Source organism: Jatropha curcas, chromosome 7 (genome assembly GCF_041381405.1).
Source record: "Jatropha curcas cultivar XTBG-Jc1 chromosome 7, XTBG_Jcur_1.0, whole genome shotgun sequence".
NCBI classification, from domain to species: domain Eukaryota; kingdom Viridiplantae; phylum Streptophyta; class Magnoliopsida; order Malpighiales; family Euphorbiaceae; genus Jatropha; species Jatropha curcas.
In genome coordinates, this window is record NC_143157.1 from 11,172,148 (window position 1) to 11,181,172 (window position 9,025).

A 9,025-nucleotide genomic window follows, 5' to 3' on the forward strand; every position below is an offset into this window, starting at 1 on the left:
CCAATTTCCTTACCATGTTATCTACCTTGGCATTGAGTGCTGTAATGGCGTCTATTTCATAGACTCCTGCGGTTCTTCTCCTTTCGGTATTGTTTTGGTAGTGGCTGTTGCTTGCCATCTCCTCTATCAACTCATATGCTTCATCAATACCTTTCTTTTCAAAGGATCCACCTGCAGCTGCATCTAAAGTGATTTTGATATTAGGAGATAATGCATTATAAAAAGTTTGTACCTGTAGCCACTTGGGCAAACTGTGATGCGGGCACTTCCTTAGCAAGTCCTTGAATCTTTCCCAAGCTTCGTACAAGCTCTCTTGATCATGATGAGCAAATGTCATTATCTCATTACGCAGCTTGGTGGTTTTTGAGGATGGGAAGAATTTAGCTAGGAATTTTTGAGCTAATTCGTCCCATGTGGTAAAACTTCCAGCGGGACACGGTTGTAACCATGATCTAGCTTTATCCCTAAGAGTAAAAGGAAAAAGCCTCAACTTGATTGCATCTTCAGAAACACCATTTTGTTTGAATGTGTCACAAATTTCCAAAAAATTGGTGATGTGAGCATTAGGATCTTCACTAGGCAAACCTCCATATTGGATCGAGGTAGAGAGCATTTGGATAATTGCAGGTTTAATCTCAAAGTTATTAGCTTCTACCCTAGGTCTTGTAATACTTGAGGTTGTCCCATTCAGATTAGGTGTTGTATAATCCCTTAAGGTACGGATCGGATGTTGAAGTGGTGGTCCAACTACGTTTTCGTTTCTGTTTTCGTTTTCGTTGGCCATGTCTGCTTGTTGTTCGAGTTTTATTTCTCTTGCTTTTCTTGCAGCGTTGTGCCTACGAAAGGTTCTTTCAATTTCTGGGTCAAAGACTAGAGGTTCAGTCGTCCTTGATCTTCTTTGCATAAAACACCTGGAATAGCACTTAAAAGAAAATTAAATAAAAACGAAAGAGTGTTTAAATTAATAACAGGGTAATTCGTATTGATATTGATACGCCAATCCCCGGCAACGGTGCCAAAAACTTGACAGCTATTTTTTTCGCAAGTGTACGAAATCGCAACAAGTAATATAGAGTAAGAAAGTATCGTATCCACAGGGATTGTTTATCAATTACCAAAATTATGTTAACCTATTATTATTTAGACGATGATAAAAGGAATTCGCTGTAAAGTAAATAAAATTCAAAGTAAAAGAGATCAAACACAAAATTTAGGTGAAAAGAAATCAGGGGATTAAGCTACTAGGGAATTTGATTTCATTTAATTCTATCCAGCTTATTCTATTAGTTCATTAATCAAGTTTAATTGTTCAAGTAGGAGAAAACAACCCTAAGGTTACTAACAAGCTCTCCCGATTTATTGTTAGCAATTCTAATCCAATTTAATCACCTATCTTAATAGTGAAATTAAACATGAATCAGATCATTAGGTTTTATGGTTGTTTTATGAATTCACAACTTAATACTTTATTAACTTATGAAAGCCCCCCTTGAGTCAAACCATATAGTTTCCACATCAAGTTATTATTCTCAAGTAAATTATTACCTTGTTCATATCAATAACCCTTCTCCCGAATGTGATTATTGAAATAATTCAATCCAGGGGAATTTTTCTGCCCGGAAGCCTTAAGCACAATAATAAGTTATAACAAGAACAAAGAAAAATAAATCTAATATTATAAGCTGGAATCGAATTAAATTACATCAAATCCCTAGTATAAAAGTTTAGCTAGACATAGTAATTAAATTAAGCTCAATCATACTTGAATCATTCATTATATTTAAAGACAATAATAAAGAAAGAAACAAGATGAAGAGTTTAGAATAAAAACTGTATCACAACTATGTTGATGGCTTCCTTGAATCTTAGCACAATTATTTGAAGCTTGAAATCTTTGAGAAGAAGAGAATTATGTAAAGTGTTGCACAAAAAAAATGAGATCCCCTACTATGAGAAGTTCCTCCCTTTATATAGAGATCCTGAAGGCAAGTCTGACTCCTTTTAGGAAAATAGAATCCTTATTTAGCACAAAATCCTTTATAGGAGATCATAACTGTTTAGGCTCTTGATTTCTTCTTGATTAGGACTCCTTTTTCTTCAAGAATAGGTCCAGGTCTTGTTTAGTGTGTTTAGGAAACTCCCTGAAGTCGGCGCATGCGAGAAAGGCTTGATTTGCGTGTTAAATTCACGCTGGTTCCGCCTGGGCAGCACGGGCGTGGTTCATGGCACGGGCTGGGCGTGCTGTAGTCTGGAGGTCTGGCTAGTGAAGCACGGGGCGTGCTAGGTAGCACGGGCTAGTGAAGTACTAAGACACGGGCGTGCTATAGAGCACAGGCAAGGCGTGCTCTTCTCTGGAAGTCTGTCTAGAGTTGCCATGGGCGTGCTATGCTTGACACGCCCTGGTCCCATTGTAGCACGGCCGTGCCTTTTGACACACCCTGGCCGTGCTCTCTTCTATCTCTCCTTTGGTTTACTTGGCTTCTAGCACGGGCGTGCCTTCCAGCACAGGCTGGGCGTGCTAGAAGCTGAGTGCCTTGCATTCTAAAGTTCTTTTCTGCGCCAAATTTCTGCAATTTTCTCTTAGAACAAGCGGATTAAAGACCAAGGAAGCTTTTAAACACAATTATACTAAAAGTGATTTAAAATTAAATTAAAGAAGTAAAAACTTACTAAAATTCTAATAAAAACTACATTAAAAACACTATAAAATTTACACTTATCAAATACTACAAGGAGATGGAGATTTGCATGGCTAGAGCCAAGATTGAGGAAGAAGAGCAAATCACCATGTCACAATTCCTTGGAGGTCTCAATAAAGACATTGCTGATGCTTTAGAGATGTATAGGTATGAAAGCTTACAGGAGATGGTAGATATGGCCATGAAACTTGAAAGACAGAAAAAGGGGAGATCCAACACCAATAAGTATTCCAGCAACACATAGGGATCTAAATGGCCTAAAGAAGGTGAGAAGAAGGAATTTAGAGGTTCTAATTCTCAAAGGACAGATTCAACTTCAAAAGGTAAAGAAACTGTCCAAACTCCATTTAAAAGCAACAAAGGTACTTCTAACTCTACAACCCCTTCTAGAGAAATTAAATGCTTTAAATGTTTGGGGAAAGGGCATTATGCATCTCAATGTCCTAATAAAAGGGTTATGATTGTTAAAGATGATGGGAATGTTAGTTCTGAATCTGAATGTAGTGATTATGATGATATGCCTAAATTAGTTGATGATAATGATGATGATGATTCAGAAAATTTGATACTTCCTAAACATGGAGAAGCTTTGGTTGCTAGGCGAGCTTTGAACATGCATGTTAAAGAAGAAAGCCTTGAGCAACGTGAGAATATATTTCACACTAGATGTTTGATTAGTGGGAAAGTGTGTACTCTTATCATTGATGGGGGTAGTTGCACTAATGTTGCTAGTGTAAACATGGTAAACAAATTGAACTTGACTTGTCTCAAGCATCCTAAACCTTATAGGTTGCAATGGTTGAATGATTGTGGGGAAGTGAAAGTGACTAAACAGGTACTTGTGCCATTTTCCATTGGATGGTATGAGGATGAAATTTTGTGTGATATAGTACCTATGCAAGCTGGACATCTATTGTTGGGAAGACCATGGCAATATGATAGAAGAGCACTTCATGATGGATTCTACAATCGGTATTCTTTGATTCATAAGGGGAAAAAGGTGGTTCTTGTACCTTTATCACCTCAAGAGGTTTATGAAGACCAAAGAAAGATAGTTGAGAGAGAGAGAGAGGTTTCGGCCTTGAGAAAACATGAGAGTGAAAATTCGAGATTGAGAGAACAAAAGAGAGAAAAGAGTAAGGATGAGGGAAAAGAGGCCACAAAAATAACAAAACAAATAAATGGCCCAATTGTGAGTGAAAAACAGAGAGTAGAGAAAAAGAAACAGACTTTTTATGCAAGAGTTAGAGAGGTTAAATTTGCTATTGCCTTGGAGAAGCCTATATTGCTTCTAAGGTACAAAGAGGTTTTATTTGCTGAAACTAACACTAACCTTGATAGTTTGCCTTCTATGTTTGTTTCTATGTTGCAGGAATTTGATGATGTCTTTCTTAGTGAACTACCAAGTGGTTTACCACCTTTAAGAGGAATAGAACATCAAATTGACTTCATTCCTGGATCCACCATTCCAAATAGGCCTGCCTATCGAAGCAATCCAATGGAAACAAAGGAGTTGCAGAGGCAAGTTGATGAACTTATGGAGAAAGGTTTCGTGAGAGAAAGCATGAGCCCGTGTGCCGTTCCCGTGCTTCTAGTACCTAAAAAGGATGGAACATGGCGCATGTGTGTTGATTGTAGAGCGGTCAACAAAATCACTGTAAAGTATAGACACCCTATCCCTAGACTTGATGATATGTTAGATGAATTGCATGGGGCAACTTACTTTACTAAAATTGATTTAATGAGTGGTTACCATCAAATTAGAATGCAACCAGGTGATGAAGGGAAAACTGCTTTTAAAACTAAGTATGGTTTGTATGAATGGTTAGTTATGCCTTTTGGACTATCTAATGCACCTAGTACATTTATGAGGCCTATGAACCATGTATTGCGTGCCTTCTTAGGAAAGTTTGTGGTTGTATACTTTGATGATATACTCATCTATAGCAAGTCTCTTAATGATCATATTGAGCATGTTAGGATAGTGTTACAAACTTTGAGGATAGAAAAGTTGTATGCTAAACTTAACAAATGCACATTTTGTATAGATAGACTTGTATTTCTTGGTTTTATTGTGAGTGCACAGGGTATTGAAGTAGATGAGGAGAAAGTGAAAGCTATCAAAGAGTGGCCAACTCCCAAATCAGTTTCTGAAGTTAGGAGTTTTCATGGGTTGGCGAGCTTCTATAGAAGGTTTGTTAAAGATTTCTCTTCAATTGCAGCACCACTAACAGAAATAATCAAAAAGGAAGTTGGATTCAAGTGGGGAGAAGAGCAACAAAGGGCATTCGAAACACTAAAAAGGAAGTTAACTTCTGCACCTATACTTTCTTTGCCTAATTTTGAGAATACTTTTGAGATTGAGTGTGATGCTTCTGGAGTGGGAATTGGGGCTGTCCTAATGCAAGAAAAGAATCCAATTGCCTACTTTAGTGAAAAGTTGAATGAAGCACAACTCAACTATTCAACCTATGACAAAGAGCTTTATGCCTTGGTAAGAACTTTACATGTTTGGCAACACTACTTATTACCTAAAGAGTTTGTCATCCATACTGACCATGAGGCCCTAAAACACTTGAAGGGTCAAGGTAAGCTCAATAAAAGACATGGTAAGTGGGTTGAATTTATTGAATAATTTCCATATGTGATTAAATACAAGCATGGAAAAGACAATGTTGTTGCTGATGCATTATCAAGGAGATATACTCTAATTACTGCTCTTAGTTCTAAATTGCTTAGATTTGAGTATGTTAAAGAATTGTATGTGAATGATTCAGATTTTGGCAACATATATGTAGCATGTGAGCATGGAGCATTTGATAAGTTCTATAGACATGATGGTTATTTGTTTAAGGGCAGTAAACTTTGTATGCCTAAATGTTCTATGCGTGAATTGCTTGTGCTTGAATCTCATAGTGGGGGATTGATGGGACACTTTGGGGTACATAAGACTTATGATATGTTGAATGAACATTTTTATTGGCCTCACATGATTAAAGATGTAGAGAGGATTTGTAACTCTTGTATTACTTGTAAACAGGCCAAATCTAAGTCTATGCCTCATGGATTATACATGCCTTTACCTATTCCTAGTTCTCCTTGGATTGATATATCTATGGACTTTGTACTTGGATTACCTAGGACTAAACGTGGTAAAGATAGCATATTTGTTGTTGTTGATAGATTTAGCAAGATGGCTCATTTCATTCCTTGTCATAAAACTGATGATGCCAATAATATTGCTGATCTATTCTTTAAAGAAGTGGTAAGATTGCATGGGGTACCAAGAACTATAGTTTCCGATAGGGATGCAAAGTTCCTTTCACACTTTTGGAGAGTTTTGTGGGGTAAGCTTGGAACTAAATTGCTTTATTCTACAACTTGTCATCCACAAACAGATGGACAAACTGAAGTTGAGAATAGAACCTTAGGAACATTGCTTCGTGCCATTGTGGGTAAGAACTTGAAAACTTGGGAAGAATGTTTACCATTTATTGAGTTTGCATATAATCGTAGCATACATTCTACCTCAGGTTTTAGTCCATTTGAACTTGTTTATGGCTTTAATCCACTAACTGTATTAGATCTTATTCCTTTACCTTTGAATGAACTTTCTAATCTAGATGGTGAGAAAAAGGCAGAATTGGTGAAGTCTTTACATGAGAAGGCTAGAGCCAACATAGAAAAGAGGAACAAATAATATGCTGATAAAGCCAACAAGGGCAGAAAGAAATTAGTGCTTATGCCAGGTGATTGGGTTTGGGTACACTTTCGCAAGGAAAGATTTCCCAACCAAAGGAAAAGTAAGCTAGATGCACATGGAGATGGTCCATTCCAAGTCTTAGAGCGCATCAATGACAATGCCTACAAAATAGACTTGCCAGGTGAGTATGGTGTTTCTGCAACTTTCAATATTAGTGATTTGTCTCCCTTTGACATGGATGCAGATTTGAGGACAAATCTTTTTAAAGAAGGGTGTGATGATACGGATCCACTACCACCAACCACCTATGAAGCTAAAGGGAACAAGGGCCACAACAATGGCAATCCATTAGCACTTCCTAGTGGACCAATTACAAGGAGCCGTGCAAAGAAGTATGGAGCAACCATGTCCTTATATATTCAAGGGCAAATCACACAAGAGCTCCATGACCTTGCTTTCAACAAGTGCTATGAAGAACTTGAAGAAACACCTAAGTTTCTCACATTAATGAAAGCACATGTTGAGTTGGACACGTCTGCTACAGTAAATTTGACTTTTCTACAGTAACTTTGACTTGAAGGCTTGTAGAAGCACGCCCGTGCAAGATAGCACGCCTCAGACCGTGCACTCTACTGCCTCTCGCAAGGGAAACTCATGCATGCGCGCACGCCCGTGCCAGTCAGCACGCCCCAGGCCGTGCACTTCCCTGCCTCTCGCAAGGAACACACATACATGCGCGCACGGCCGTGCCAATCAACACGCCCCAGGCCGTGCACTTCCCTGCCTCTCAAATATTAGTTAGCTTATTTTGTGTTTTTGCAATGCTAATGGGTTGGGCCTCCAATATTTCGACCACCCTTGATTAGTTAGCCTTATTTTGATTAGATTTAGTCAATCTTTAGTGGATTTGGATTAGATCTCCAAATCCTTAAGTTGTTATGATTTTGTTAGTCAACTCCTTAGTTGGTTTAGATTTGCTAAATCCTACTCCTTAGCTAACTCTAAATCCTCTAAGGATCTGGACCTCTTAGATTAGTATAAATAGCTTGTTATTTTGTAATTATTCAACAATTATTCAATGAATTAAAGACTACTTCTTCATGCTTAGGCGTGTTTATGTTTTTAGAGAGTGTGAGATTGCATTCTTCTAATTGCATCAAGAATCAAGGTAAACTTATCAATTCTTTGTGGCGTTTATCTTATTCTTTTACTCTATTATTGGTCTTCTTGCTTCTTTAAGCTTTGGGTGCCATAGAGGGGAATTTATTCTAGATCTTTGATCTCTTCCAAAACTTGTCATTGAGTTCATGAAATTTATTTTCATTGGGTTCCACATCAGCCGGCACCTGCAAACGATAAAAATCCATTAAAAAGATTACTCAGGTACAATGCTCTTAACTTTGTAAATTCGGTTTATAACTTACATGTGTAGTGTGCTCAGGGTCCAACTGCACCGGAGGAGGAACCTACCGAAGATCAGCAGGAATAACGATGCCAGATCCCAAGCCAAGGCCAGGATCCAACACCACCTCCATGCCCGGCGAAAACGGGACGTCACCCAGCACTACACCGGCCGGTCTAGTCGGAGCCGCCGCGCCACCGGCCTCAGCCACTGCCTCAGCCACTGCCTCAGCCCGGTAGTGAGCCACAGTCTTGTGCGTCTTCCGCTCCTGCATTAGGTTACAGAAAAAATAATGGTATCAATGGTTTGAATCAGTGAAAATAGTAATAACAGTAAATAAGGCAGAAGATCAGATGAGTTACCTGGGTATACTCGAGGACCTCGGGAAGCCGCGCTGCATCCGAGAGGCAAAGTAAGAGGGGAAGTCGCCGGCGGACAGGAAATCGTTCGTCGAGAAGCCTCTGTACTCTACCTCCAGGTCCTCCCGGGTCAAGCCCTCCAGCAGACACATATGCCGAGGAGGAGCATGAGGCACCCTCCGCTGTTATGGAGCTATCAGGGTGTCAAAGACTCTCTCTCCAAGAAAATAGCGGTCAGCCCAGTATCCTCGCATCAGCAGCCTCGATCGGGTATGCAATTCAGCCACCTCCCGCCCCAGGTAGGTCCTCCAGGCCTCGCAGTCCCATGGAGTTAGGAACAACTACAAAAGAATAAGAAATCAGTATTTGTTGTATATTGAAAAAGAAGATAAGCTAAATGTTCAGAGTATCTGTGTGTACTTACATCGGACAGCTCCCGGTCGTTAAGGAAGCTCCGCCAGTACTCGGGATCCTCGCCACTGGCATAAGTGTGATGGCAGTGGGCCAGATAGCGAGGAATCCTCTTGGACTCAACAGGAGAGTCGCCACTCGGACCCCCGAGGTAGATGCAGTAACGGTATCAGTAAGCTGAACAGTTCAGAACGAGAAGTAAAAGGTGAAGGGTGAAAAAGCTTACCTCCAGTGGCCGGATGAACAACCAGTTCGACTCACCACTACCACGGGTCCAGACATCCAGACCATGATAGAGGTGAGCCAAACCGAGTGTGGCCCAGTCGAAGGACCCGACCTGGCTCAGATCCCGAAGACATGCCAACACTGCCGGATCTCCCTTATTCTGGGAGGTGCATAGCAGCTGGGACGAGATAATGTAGAATAGGAAGGACCGAGCAGCCTGGTCCCT

At 39.9% G+C, this 9,025-nt stretch overlaps 1 non-coding gene across 1 annotated transcript; it reads left to right on the top strand.

Moving 5' to 3' along the window:
- Window positions 1–248: 248 nt before the first annotated feature.
- Window positions 249–355, top strand: LOC149494693 (small nucleolar RNA R71). Its single transcript, XR_016321945.1, has one exon. It is a non-coding gene; the product is annotated as a small nucleolar RNA R71 (small nucleolar RNA).
- Window positions 356–9,025: the final 8,670 nt, after the last annotated feature.